Source organism: Cetorhinus maximus, chromosome 32, assembly GCF_964194155.1.
Source record: "Cetorhinus maximus chromosome 32, sCetMax3.hap1.1, whole genome shotgun sequence".
Lineage (NCBI taxonomy): Eukaryota > Metazoa > Chordata > Chondrichthyes > Lamniformes > Cetorhinidae > Cetorhinus > Cetorhinus maximus.
In genome coordinates, this window is record NC_135910.1 from 20,612,561 (window position 1) to 20,627,225 (window position 14,665).

The following is a 14,665-nucleotide window of genomic DNA, read 5'->3' on the forward strand; positions in this document are numbered from 1 at the left end:
ATGCACCCTCCTTGGCCTGAGCAGCTGGAGTGGACGGGCTCACAGGCAGAGAGGATTTGGAGTGTCCTGAGAGGAGGCCCTCTGGATGTCTTGCTGATGCTCATCTCCCTGTAAGTGCCCAAAGGGCCCTGCCCTGACTCCTTGAGGAAATGGGGCACTTGGAAGGAGGTCAAGGTGCCTCATCCCTCTGTTGCCTACATCTTGATGGTGCGCACCAGGGTGTGTGGCCATGGAGTCCAGGGCTGAGCACAAATCTGTAAAAACCTGCTGGACAAAGGTGTCCATGGTGGTCGCCAACCTTCCCATGGTGAGCTCGAGGCGCTGGCATATCGGAGCCATGACATCAATCAGAATGTGGACAAACTCCTCCGTCCTTCGCTCCAGTCTGCTTAGTGACTGCTGAAGTTCTGCCTGATGTTCCGCTGACTGTTGTTACATCTCCAGCTACTGTGCCTGTGTGCAGCCCTGACATCTGCAGCAGAGGTGGAGGCAGCCTGCTGGCTGCTATGCCTTGATGCCTATGATGATCTTGGTGGACGTCCAGTTGGCTATCGTTCGCAGAGCTTCATCATCTGACTCAGATTGAGTGGCCTCCAGCAGGCCTCCAAATGCCCGAGGCCTGGGCTGTCCTGCCTCTGACTTCTGCAGGGACATGTTAGTGAGGTGTTCTCCAGTAGGTGAGCTTGAGCCTAACCTAGAGCTATGACCCACCGAGGTGCGTGTCTCTGCACTGTTGGAGGGTGTGGGTGAGCCTTGTGACGGTTCTTCCTCAGCTTCCTCTTCAGATGTGGTCTGTGGGCTGGGACCTATGGTGGGCATCCATGTGGACCTCGATCTGCTGGTGCCTATAAGATAGGGAATGGAGTTTTAGTTAGTGAGCATGAGGAATAAAAGACTGCATGTCACTGACTGGGATTATCATCTGTGCTAGGTTGCCGAGACAATCCGATCGCCCCTTTCCCACAGGAGCGATCCCTGTCCTCCACAGCAACCTTGGCTGCAACTTCCTCAAACTCACTGGGGGCAATGATGTTGGTCGTGCTCCCTCTGGCCTGGACTCTTTCTCGCCTGTTGTGGGCAAGCTTGCCCGGGATGAAGACAAAAGAAAGGCATGTGATGAGAAGGGATGGAGCAGAGGTTGGGAAAGATTCATGCCCACTGGGTGTGCTGAGCCCTTCCCAGCAGGTCTGAGGATGGAGAGTGCACAGCATGATAGATGGGATGGTGGCAATGTGAAAGGTTCCATTAGACAATCAGTGGTGATATGTGTCTGCCGCGAATGGTTGTGAGAGATCCCTGAAGAGAGCAGCCCTTTGGGTACATGATGAGAGCTTGATATTGGAGGAAGTTGAAAGATGACTTAACCTGGTGGAGCAAATTCGATCATTCATCCTCTCATGGATCTCATTTCAGGTGCTGTTGCCAGCCTCACTGACCTCCTTTGCGATGGCCTTCCAGGCCAGAGAGGTGAGGTTGGTGTGCTTCCTAGAACTATTCCTGGGATACAGGACATCCCTATGTACCTGCACTGCTCAAGGCCTCAAGGGCCTCATAGCTGAAGCAGGGCGCTGCCTTCTTCTTTTGGATCGATGACGTCTGTGTGGGTGTCCTGGGGACAGTTGGGCTGGAAGGAGTGAGACGTGTGTGCTCCAGTGACATTTAAATATCTTCAACCCCGCCAGGTAATGGCGAGGCGGAAAAATCAGCTCCCAACCCGCCTGGTGATTCAGAGAGATACTCACCTGCGCAGAATTAATGAGCTTCCAAGCACGGAATCAGGCGCAATTTCCTGCCATCCTGAGCAGCGGGGCACATGCCCATGAGACCTGGCCGACACCACACTCCGTTTCAAATTCCGCCCAGAGTTCCCAGACTCAGAAGCTGCCAGCACTGCTCAGGACACATGCGGATCACTCTGCAATATAAACAGTGCAGACTACATATCACCAAGATTCTACAGAGCTGTGATACTTGTGTGAATATTCAGGTCCATTAGCAGCATTCTCCTTTCAAGTCAGGGGGGTGATGGGTGCAAACTCCAGTACAGGACTTGAGCACAATCTAGACAGAGGTTTACTACAGTGCCGAGAGAGTGCAGCACTGTCGGAGGGAACCTGGCTGTAGCTTTGAGTGTGTAATCCCATGACACCATTGGAACAGAAACAGGAGCTCCTATCAGCGTCATCTACAACATTCCCCCCTTCAATCAATGTCACTAACTAACATATTAACAAGCCATTCACCTCATTACTGTCACGACCGAATAGCAGTCACTGCACATCAATACAGCAATTGAAATGTTTCAATATGGCATGGTGTTAAATATCATTAGAGAACCATTTCTACATGAAAGGATTTCTGTTGTATAAAGATGAATTAGATAATGATTCATAAAAAATACATTTTCTTAAACAGTTAATCATGAAGGAAGTATTCATGATTATTACAGAGCGTAAAAGAAAGAATTAAGTTGAAACCTAGACAAGACCACAAATTTGTCGAATATCTGACATGAATGAGCAGCTTAGAGACAAAAGGCTGTTCTCGTGTGAAAAAAAACATTCTTTCAAATTTGCGTTTCTTGTGGGTAATGTAGTAACAATCAAGTTCATGCCTGGTCATCACAGCAAACTGAGCATTAAATATTCATAACCCAGAATTTCCCATTACCCTCCAAAATCAAATGTATTTATCGTAATCCTGTTTTCAGTGTAATTTACAGGGAAGAGAGGGGACACAAAATGGAGAAACAGAGAAGACACATCCTGATTCTTCATTAAAATCCTATCAATAAGTTGCAGTGATTTAAACCCTAGGACATTATATGAGGGCTCAGCACTGAGGATCAGCGTATCCGTGATAAGAATCCAGTCAGTCAGCATTACATCAGCAAAGTAGAATATAAGGGACAAAACTGCAGCATTATTTGTTTGTTAATGAGATACCCACCCTCAACCAGGCACAAGTGATTCATTTCTTTCCTTTTTGTATTGAATTTCAAGAGGTCCAATTCAATATATATTCTGCAAAGCTGTTATAGATTTTGATTCCACAGAGCTTGTGGAAGACAACACTGGAACATTTATTTTCTTAGCATGGCTGTGTCTCCACTGAGAGCAATGCAGGTTTCAGGGTCGAAACAAACTGTTTAGTCTTGGCTTGTGTTGTTGTGTTGGGCAGGGGAAGAGGGAAAACCAGATGATTAAGCATGACCTTGCATCTTTTGGTTGGGGACAGCTGGTGGTTTAGTCTCCTTACCATGCTTAAAGGAACAAATTCTTCAATCCCACCCTTCCAGAGGAGAACTTCACTCTAAGGGAGGACAAGCAAGAGATGGGGCAACACTGTCAGTCAACTTAACATAGTGAGTGGGGTGCTGGGAGGTGGTTTGAGTTTGGGGGCAGTGTTGGGACAGTGTGGCAGGGGAAAGGGTTGCTGGTTCCCACTCCAGGGGCAGGCTAAGTGGCAATTGCTGGGAGCTGGGGTATTGGCTTTGACTGGGTTTAGGGCTGATGGACTTGGGGAGATCAATTAGGAGGCCATTGGAAAAGTGAAGTCTGGAGGTCACAACGATGTGGCTTTGAAGCTTCCTTTGAGATCAACCAAGACATGGGGTGGAATTTTAGGCCGGCGGGATTTTACTGTCCCACTGAGTCAATGGGCTTCTGAACAGCAGGCCACATTTTACAGCCCCACCTTCGCCGCGGCGGGGCTGTAAAATTCCATCCAAGCGAGTTGCACCTCAACATCAGACAGCTTGGCTCAGCATTCAGGAAGGGATGTGGGATCAGGTCAAACTGCAGAGTTTCTGGTAGGGACCGATAACGAAAAATAGCATTTGCCCTGGCACCTACGGGCAAGGAGTTTATATTCTAGGAAAGGGTGAAAGGCTTAACATTGGTTGTTGAAACTGGTCCAAGTCTCACACTCCAGGCATTAAACCATTGAAATATAACAACCTGTTTTACTCTTCCCTTACTTCAAACTCAATTCCCAAATTTAATTTAGTTGTGGAAAGGAGGGTGTCCCGTAGGTAATTCCCAATGAAGATTAACAAAAAGCTCTGATTCCTATCTACTATCTTCACCTGATGATTATTACTGTAGGATTTTCATCACATGTCATACTACCCCTGGTGTCAGATTTTGAATTATCTATGTAAATTCAATATCTAATAATTTGAGTGTAATTTTCACTCAACAGGGATCCACTAAACTCAGATTAAATAGTGATTATTATAAATCAACAATCTTTTATGTCAATAACAGAAAACGGAGAAAACACCTCATGGTTCCATGCTAGAAGTTAATAGTCACTGTATTTAGGAAGTTGTGTTGTCATAATTAGTTGGAAACCAAAAGACCACAGGAAAGGTTCAGATGAAGAAAAGTCTCTGCCCATTTGATCCATTCCTTCCCAAACACTGGTATCCAGCGGCTTTGTTTTGGGAGTCCAATATGTTGACCTCATCCACCATTCCCAGAAACAACTTCAACCGCTTTACCAGACTCTTCATAAAGAAATAGATCTAACATTTGTCTTAAGCAATCCCTTTATAACCTCAACTCTTCCTGAGCTACTGCAAGCATGGAAACATTCTTAATAGTGATACGTTAAGGAAACTATTGTTTGTAAAAGCTCCTTTGGCCAAGCCTTAGTCAGCAAAGTCGCTTCCTGGTTCTGGTGCTTAGTTTTAGAAAGAACATCCCAGGTTCAGTCCCACTCTGCATTAGGTTAAAAGACCACAGCCAGGGCAACAATTGGAGAACTCCAGTTAGGCTCAGTGGCCAGTTTCCAATTGCCCTCTAGTTCCTCCTGCAGGAAAATGCAGCAGAGTGGATATCAGGTGAGGTCAGGTGGTGACACCCCTCATGTTTCATATGTGTGGTCAGTATTCCCAGTACTGGATGATTATCCGCTGTGTATGAGTCATCCCCAGAACATTGCCAGGAGAACTCAGCATAAATTGCCAGCTTAATCGGACATGACATAGCAAGCTCTAAGTCACAGGGAGTTGGGAAAATGAGATGTCTCCCTACAGTCACTCGGCATTGGTTTTCTTCTCAGTCCCAGTGAGCCTGCAGCATGAAAGAGTTTAAAACTCAGTGCAGCCCAGATTTAACCTGTGAGGTCCACCCTAGTTAGTTAATATTAGCTGCCATTCTCAAACATCTGAATTAGCCCTGGTCTTACATCTGGCGTGGGGTTGTTTATAAAAATCCCCAGTTCAAAATGAGGGGCGATTTAGGTTTCAGTTCTGAGCCAGTTCTGTTGCTACAAGATTGTCTATAATTAGTATTATGCTGATAGATTGAAATGATGAAGGACAGAAGGAGAGTTGAGTAGAATATGAGGGGGAATGTAATTCCAGCAAATTGGCCTTTTAATGACCATTCATGGGATGTAAATGAATGCAAATGCTGTTCCCAACATAGATCAGCAGGAAACCAGACCCACCTTTAACCCATAATCAAAATTAAGAGAACAAAATTCCAAACTAATTTCCCACTGGTGGGGAAACTGACTTTTTCCATCATGCCAAATTTAGTGCCCCCACTGCCACAATTCCCACCACTGGCAGGAGCGGAAAATTCTGCCAGTTACTATTTCCCACTGTTTACCTAATAATGTGGAGAAAAAATAAATTTGACTTAGGTTTGGAACATAGCTCGGGAACAGAGGTGATTTTGTGTGAATTTATTTATACAAAATTCATTTGCAATTTAACAGTGAATCAGGATTTGATATTGTAATAGTTAATGTGCAGTGTTTTGAGCTTGCAGCTAACTGGTCTATTAAAATTTAAAAATATGCATGTTGCTGCTATAAAGCATTAACTATTGCCTATGAAATCTCAGCACTGTCCCATTATCAACATGATCAATTGTTAAATTAGTTACTATCAATCTTGGCCTGTGATCTAGTTGTGTTAGATCACCCTGGCACATCACACTAATACTTTGAATTTATTTAAGGTTTGTTCCTATGGGCACTGAATATTATGGGCATAATTCACTTTGAAATTTCTTGCTTGTTGTGAATATAAAATACAAGCTGTCGAAGAGAGTGGGGAAAAAAAATCACAGATATATTTATTCAGTCACAATCAGACAAGTACAAAGTATTTATTAGCATAAGCAACATGATGGGTGAAAGGCAAAAAATGGGTTTTGCTTTTCAATATCCACAATGTGCAGAAAGAGTCAGGTATCAGATAATGTCAACATTGAAACTGACTGTAGTCCAGTAAATAGGAGAGAGAATGACCTAGTGAGTGATGACAGCCTGCACATGGCCCATTATAGACATTATATATTCATTAAAGAGGTATAGGATACAAAACATGCAGCAGTGTAGCCAGCCTTTCAGTTCTTGAGTGTGAAGAGCCTTATAACAGGAATAATTCATCAAACTCTCTGATACAAATGTAGAGCTCAGCTCATGCAGCATCACACATTTCCACACAGCATGCAATGCAGCTGTTTAAAGCTCTGTTCTCTTTTTGATCAATGTTTTATTTTTGCATGTCTCCCCCATCTTCCCCCTTCTTCCCTGCCCCTCCCCAGGAGATACTGACTTGCGTTAGGGTACAACCTAACTGGACCCTCCAATATATCACCCAACGAGCAGCAACAGGACCATCTCCCAATTTTTGTAACCTTTTCCATCAAGAATTCTCATACCTGGTATAATTACAAGTCTTAATTCAAAGTAACATTCCCTCTACTCCGTCTCAATAAGCACCCAAGCCAAGGGCACTTTCTACTGCACTGTTTCACTCTCCTCACTCGCTATCCTGTAACCTAATTGAGTATGACTCATTCAGGAGAAATTTTGTGCTTGGCAGTCATGGAAATGTAGTAAACAGCAGGGAGGATAGTACAGACTTCAGGAGGCACATGGCAGATGAAATTTAGTACAGAGAAGTGTGAAGTGACACATTTTGTTGAAGCACGGGGAGAAACATTATAAACTAAATAGTATAATTTTAAAGGGGGTGCAGGAACAGAGACCCTGCGGATGGATGTACACAAATCTTTGGTGGTGGCAGGACAAATTGAGAAGGCTGTTTTAAAAATACCGTAGGTGTTGACATAATTTGAAGCCTCGAAAAACCCCTCCAAACACGGGGTCAACTTACAGGCTGAGGATAAAAGTGAACCGACGTCAGGGGTGTCATCTTTGTTGGACGCTACGTGGGGTCTGCTCTGTGTGGGAGTGACTTAAACTCCCGTGCATCTTCACAACACAGCCCATGTTGTCTGTTTGATCCCTTGTGCCCAGTTATAAGGCACCAGTGAGTTAAATATCCATTTGTGGTGTGAAAAGTTGAGACTGCCTATTAATACAAGTATAGCATGTCATGACTGAAAAAAAGGGATCTATTTATACACTAAGTTTATACAAAAATATGATTTTTAGGGCTGAGAAAATGGGGTCATCTTATGCAGCAGGTCTAATTATACACTATAATATGTACGGTAATATAGGACCCTTGGCTTTATAAATAGAGGCATAGATTACAAAAGCAAGTAGGCTATGCTAACCCTATATAAAACACTAATTAGGCCTCAGCTGGAGGATTGTGTCCAATTCTGGGCATCACACTGTAGGAAGGATGTGAAGACATTGGAGAGGAGATTTACTAGAATAGTACCAGGGATAAGGGACTTCAGTTATATGGAGAGGCTGAAAAAGGTTAAGGGGAAATTTAATTGAGGTATTTCAAAATTCTGAGGGGTTTTGATAGAAAAAAATAAAGAAAAATTATTTGAAGTAGCATTGTCAGTAACCAAAGGACACAAATTTATAATTTGATTGGCAAAAGAGCCAGAGGATAAGTGTTTTTACATTACATGGGAAGTAGATTCAATAGTAACATTCAAAGGGAATTGGGTAAATACCTGAAAAGGAAAAATTTGCAGGGCTAGGGGGGAAAGAGCAAGGGGAAATTAGACTATTTGGATAGCTCCTTTAAAGAACAGCACAAGCATGATGGGCTGAATGTCTTCCTTCTGCTTCACCACCTAGGTGGTAAATTGGTGGTTGCATCGCCCATTGAAACCAATAAGATGAGAATTTGGATGGGTTTATAAAGGACTGGCAATTGCCTGCACCATTAACACCACACAACGATGGCAGAGATCTGCCCCTGGATGTTTTAGATACACCAGAGACCTAGTGCATGTAAAAAGTAGTGACTGACTAATCAAAGTGATAGCACAGACTTCAAATATTACAGGGCAGACTCAGTCTGTAGTAAAAGAGGAAATGCATTTTGCAACATCACGTTGGACAGAGTCACGGGTCACTGTTGAAATTGTTGAAGACAAGCTTGGAATCATTTTGGGAAAGGAGTGAGAGTTCCAGATGCAGCCTTTCACTTGTAGATTTGGGGGGTAAGTACTCACAGGCAGAACAGACAATGATGCAAAAGCTACTGAGGTCACATTACAGTTGCGGAGGTCAGCAGGTTGACTGACCCACCCCCCCTCCCCCAATTCCCTCGTGTCACATAGTTATTATACCCGTTATTAGGTTATTATAGGCCGTTACATTATCAACCTTCCATGGCCTTTGCCTTTCATTTACATTAGCTTCTGTTTGCTGAGCATTGTCAACTCCCTCTAGTAAAATGCAAAGCTTCATTCATAAGCTGTCTTCCTAATTATATCTAGGGAAAATAGTAAAAGCAGCCCCTTATATGGTTGTAAGACAGATTTATCTGCAGGAAAATAAAAACTGCACAAAGAACAGACTCCGGCTTGTAACACTCGCTAAGAGGTCGTGAGGTTCCGGGCTGATGGTGTTGAACAGATTCTTTTCTAAAGATGCAGCCTTTAAAACACAGAATGGAGACCTCAACATGGAACCAAACACAATCTAATGCAGCATAGCTTCCCTAACAATTCCCTGCTGGCCATGGGAGAATAGCATAGCCCATGTTTTATACAGAATAGCAGAGAATGGAGGCATGCATACCCACTTAAACTCAAAACGTTACTCCACTAATGCACAGCAGGTTCTGTCAGAATATTATTGGGGATAAAAGTGTCCGTGTGTCACAGTATAAGACTGTATGTGCACATTTTTAAAAAATTCATTCATGAGATGTGGGCGTCGCTGGCTAGGCTGTCATTTACTGCCCATCTGTAATTGCCCTTCAGAAGGTGGTGATGAGCTGCCTTCTTGAACCGCTGCAGTCCATGTGGTGTAGGTACACCCACAGTGCTGTTAGGGAGAGAGTTCCAGGATTTTGACCCAGCGACAGTGAAGTGATATATTTCCAAGTCAGGATGGTGAGTTATGTGGAGGGGAACTTGCAGGTGGTGGTGTTCCCATGTGTCTGCTGCCCCTGTCCATTCTAGGTGGTAGCGGTTGCAGGTTTGGAAGGTGCTGTTGAAAGAGTTTGGTGAGTTCCTGCAGTGCATCTTGTAGACGGTACACTGTGCGTTGGTGGTGGTGGAGGAGTGAACGTTTTGTGGATGGGGTGCCAATCAAGCGGGCTGCTTTGAGCAGACCCTCAGGGACCTGACACTGTTTTGCTTTTGCAGCCCTCTGAATCTGTGGCTCTCTGAATCCGTGGCTGACACTTCTGTGATTTGAAAATGTAGCTTTAATACAGAATATTCCACGAAACACACCCTGCAGCTTCTAAGCCTCATCTCATCTCTATTCTTGATTAAGTGCTGACCTGACCTTTAGCTTAGCTGGACCTTCCTGATTAAAGGAACTCATTTGACTTGACAATTATGTTGGGCACTGAGCAGAAACACAATGTCCCTTGTTTGATTATCACGCTGTTGAAGGGACATTTTGTTTTTTTTTCCCAGCTGTGAGTTCTCAGGGCATCAGGTCAAAGCGGCCGATGACAGCTAGACAAATAGTCCCTGCATTATAAACTGCTGTGTACATTGTTAGTGGCATTTCACAGTGGCAGTGTTGTGATGACCTTAGATTGGTTGTGTCTTGGACACAATATACAGGATGAGCTCCCATAGAGACATGACACTGCATTGAATCAACTATTAAGTTATTAATTACACATCAATGGCAGAGATGGACGGGCTTAATAGGAGGCTGAAACGCCATACAGCGCCAAGCTTTAGACTGCAGTGTTTATTTGTTAGAAAGCTTTACTGTTGCTTTTGATGTTTTCTGATTCCTTTTCCCCTCCATGCTTCCCTTCTCTCAACCTTTTGTTAATTCCTCTTTTAGCATTTTTCACATTTTTATTCCAGAGGCACTTCATTTGAATTAGATTTGAACCTTTCTAAAACTACTAACAGTTTCTTTCTCTGCTAATGCTATTTATTTATTCCGCACTGCTGCAGTCTCCTTTTTAAATACATCCCCTGTTGACCTACAATCTTAAAAATCACAGAATCTTACAGCACAGGAGGGGTCCGTTTGGCCCATTCTGCCTGCAGTAGCTCTTTGTAAGAGTTATTCAATTCGTCCCTCTCCCCAGCTTTTTCTCCATAACTCTACAAATTTGTCTTCTTCAAGTACATGTTCAATTGCCTTTGAAATCTACTAGCCCCACCTTTTCAGATGCTGAGTCCCAGGTCATGTCCATATATTGCCCCTCTAACTCTTTAGTCAATTTTTTTTACTACTACTTCTGCTTCTAGTTGTGTCATTATCGCAGACTAATATCCATATTCCACCAACATTTATATGGGTAGTGCTAACTGAACAGGCATGACCTGCTGAAATGGTATTCCCGTGAATGAAAACATAGGGAAGAATTTTCCCCCCAATCAGGGGGGGACGTTCAGGAACGGGCACGTGCAGGCGCGCCTCTGATTGGCGCCCGTGATCGGGGGCCGCCACCATTTTACGCGGGAGGGCCAATTAAGGCCCGCCCATCGTGACGTCCGCTAGGAAGCGCTATGCGCTCCCTGTGAGAGTGGGGAGGGGGATTCCCTCAGCCGGGAGTGTACTCTTCCGCGCATCCGCACGACAGAGCGCACTCATCTCCCTGAGGCTAAATGCTGCCTCAGGGAGGTCAGCGCCAAATTCAAAAATGGTCAATGCACAAAATTAAAATTTCCCTGACATGTCCCCTCATGTCACACTGTCACATGATTTGGGACATGTCCATCACTTTCATTCAAGCTTTAAAATTTTTAAAAACCTACATGAAACCTCATCCCGCCCATGGATGAGGTTTGATGCTTTTTCTGAAGTCCGCCAGGGCTCCCGGCCTGCCCGCTAACCTTAAGGTTGGACGGGCAGGTCCATCAATTATTTTTAAATGGCCTCAATTAGCCATTGACAGGTTGGCGGGTGCACAGCTGATTCAGCTGCCCCCCTGCCCACCTGAAAATTGAAATGACGCAGGGTGACGTCAGGAGTTTCGTGGCCCTGCCCCCCGCTCGCCGACCTCAATATCCTGTCCATATTAATGGGAATAAACTAAAGATGAGTTTAATATTGGTTACTGACCCTCTTGCTAAATAGTTTTTTCTCTATGTACTCTATCAAAACCCCTCATATTTTAAATGCTTCCCTTCATCTTCTCTGCTTTAAGCAGGACAACCCTAGCTTCTTCAATCTCACAACAATAATTGAAGTCCCTCATTCCAAGTCTTGTTCTGGTAACCTCCTCCTCCATATTGACGGAAGGAGTCATCAAACCTGATATCAAGTGGCTCTTGCTCAGCAATAACCTGCTCACTGATACTCAGTTTGGGTTCCGCCAGGGCCACAGGGCTCCTGACATCATTACAGCCATGGTCCAAACATGGACAAAAGAACTGAACTCCAGAGGGGAGGTGAGAGTGAGTGCCCCTGACATCAAGGCAGCATTTGACCAAGTGCAGCATCAAGGAGCCTGAGCAAAACTGGAGTAAATGGGAGTCAGGGGGGAAACTCTCTACTGGTAGCACAAAGGAAGAGTGTTGTGGTTGTTGGAGGCCAACTATTGGAGGCTAAGCTGTTCATCAATAACATTCCCTCCATCATAAGGTCAGAAGTGGAGATGTTCACTGATGCTTACACAGTTTCAGTACCATTCATGACTCCTCAGAGACTGAAGCAGTCCATGTCCAAATGCAGCAAGACCTGGACAACATTCAGGCTTGGACTGATAAGTGGCAAGTAACACTTGCATCACACAAGTGCCAGGCAATAACCATCTCCAACAAGAGAGAATCTAACCATCACCCCTTGATATTCAATGGCCCTCACTGAAATTACCATCACTGAATCCCCTCCATCAACACCCTACGACTTACCATTAACCAGAAACTGAACTGGACCTGACATATAAATACTGTGGCTACAAGAGCAGGTCAGAAGCTTTTGCTTGTTGTACTTTATCAAGTAAGTTTTCAGAGTTCATGCACTTAACATGAGTTCATGCACTGCCTTCATTAACCCTCTCCATTACTTCATCAAAGAGATCAATCAGGTTAGTCAGACATTACAATCCTGTGGGCCAATTTCTCTTTCCATTTCCCTCACTCCCCATCTTTCTAAATTCTGCCCTAGCCCAATCAGATGTTCTAGGATTTTGTCTTTCTAGATGGAGCTTAAACGTGATCATTGGTCCCCCAAGTGTTCACCCACACCTCATGTACCTCCCTGATCAATTCCATTGCTCCTGACCAGATCTGGTAATTCCTAGGCCCATGGATCTGGATCCCAGTTTGACTTGTCACAAAGGGTGGGGTAAAAAGCCAGTTTCAAAAATACTTGAATTGCTGTTTTATTTAAATTGAAAGGAAGAAAAGCTGCAACTAAATATTTAGTCACAGAAGCTGTGGTGCATGAATGATAATCTTACATCAATGGAGCCACATGATTAAACCCAATCTGAAGTCACACAAATTGGGAAAAAGTCTTTCTCCCAAATACAAGACAGTTAAAGCAGTTAAGTCGTTAGCTGGTTGCACAGCACGGTTAGCTGGTCATACAGAATGGTTAATTAATTATAGAGAGTGGTTAGCTGGTTATAGAAAATGGTTAGCTGGTTGAACAATATGGGGAACTGGTTACAGAGGTGGTATAGTGGGGATAGAGTATAAGTATAGGTGCTATAGTGAGGTGCTCCTTGCTCAGTCCAAGATCAGCTTCATTGGACAGGGGAGGCAGGGGCACGATATCAGGGGAGGGGGAAGGGGGTGGTTCCTGGGGAGGGCAAAGGGGGCAATGTCAGGGAAGGTGGGAAGTGGGGGGGTGGTGGTCAATGCTGGGAGGGTCAGCAATCTTGGATACATATTCAAGAATTTACTTCCTAATCTTCGCAGCTTCTTACCTCATCTCCTTCAAACCAACCTCCAGCCCACGAATGGAGCCTCCCCACCCCCAGCCTTCTCAGTGTCCAGTTTGTGTCTCTGACATATACTTTGGCACAATTTACTCGTCTACAGACGCTCAATAAATGCAGGTTGTTGTTATAGCGCACAGATGTGAAGAAACAACCGAAGATTCCTGAGAGCCACAGAATCATCTCCTTTAATAACAGTTTGGATTAAAGAGTAATTCCACAGCTACATGCCTTTAATACAGTTTAAGTCTGGATGCTATTAAAGTTTTGAATTTCAGCCATGTAATATCAGATAGCTCTTCACTCACACTGTCCTTGAGACAGACTCAGCTTACATGTTATGCTTTTTAAAGAACGGATGATTCTCTTGAGTATGCAGTAGAGAAAGTGTAAGTTGAGTGTCCCTCAAATATCTTATAACCAGGAAGTGAAATAGTGAGGTCTGGGGAAATCAGATGATATTCTATACAAAGTTGGTTTAAAATGTGTGGATGGTGCTGAGAAAGATTACATCATTTAACCCTTTGAGTGCACTCTCTGGGGGGGTTGCCAGTGGGAGAGGAATGGTGATGACTGATTTGGTGCCAGTGTAGCTGGGCATCAAAACACATGGCATTGCAGTTAATCAAATGACCAATCACCTGCTTTACTCATTGAATCCTACACCTGCTGAGTTTCCCACATCATAAGATTCCTCAAATCAACCTTTGGCAAAATATCTTCAAGCAAATGTTTGTTATTGAGAGTGCTACAGTAAGGAAAATGGTAGGCTGAACTAGGCTGAGCAAGGCAGACCTCGGCTGTGTAAAGGAAACTTAATTTTTTTCCCTACTATTACTGTGGGATACTGAAGCAGGCTTGTGGGGGCTGTGTATGTGTGTGCTCTGTGTGTATGACTAACTTAACTAAATTAAAGATAGGCTGAAATGTTTGAATCATCAAAGGGGTTAGGTGTAAAAGCAGGCATTTTGAAATGGAGGTGGGGAAGCTAAGGTGAGATCCCAGTACATACAGTATGAATGGGAATTTGGAGATAATTGAGGAATGAAGTGTCAGTTGTTTGAATTTCAAAGCGACATGACCGGAAGTTTTGCAACTGGCAAAATCGTAAATAAATAAGGCTAAATTATTAAGTTAATTTTTCCTGAAAGTGCTGGCCATAATGACAACATGAAAGATTTTTATATTCTGGGAAAGGTAACTTCCAAAAAAAAGTTTAGAACAATGGATTTAAAGATCAAAAGGAGAGAAAATATATTTAGGGAAAGATTGAAAGCCACATGAGGGGATTGGCCATGTGAGATCTTGAAAGGTCGACTGTGTGAAGACAAACCTGGGAAAGCAGCCTCTAGCCACCCCAGTGAAATGCTTGTTTGTTTCAGAAAGGAA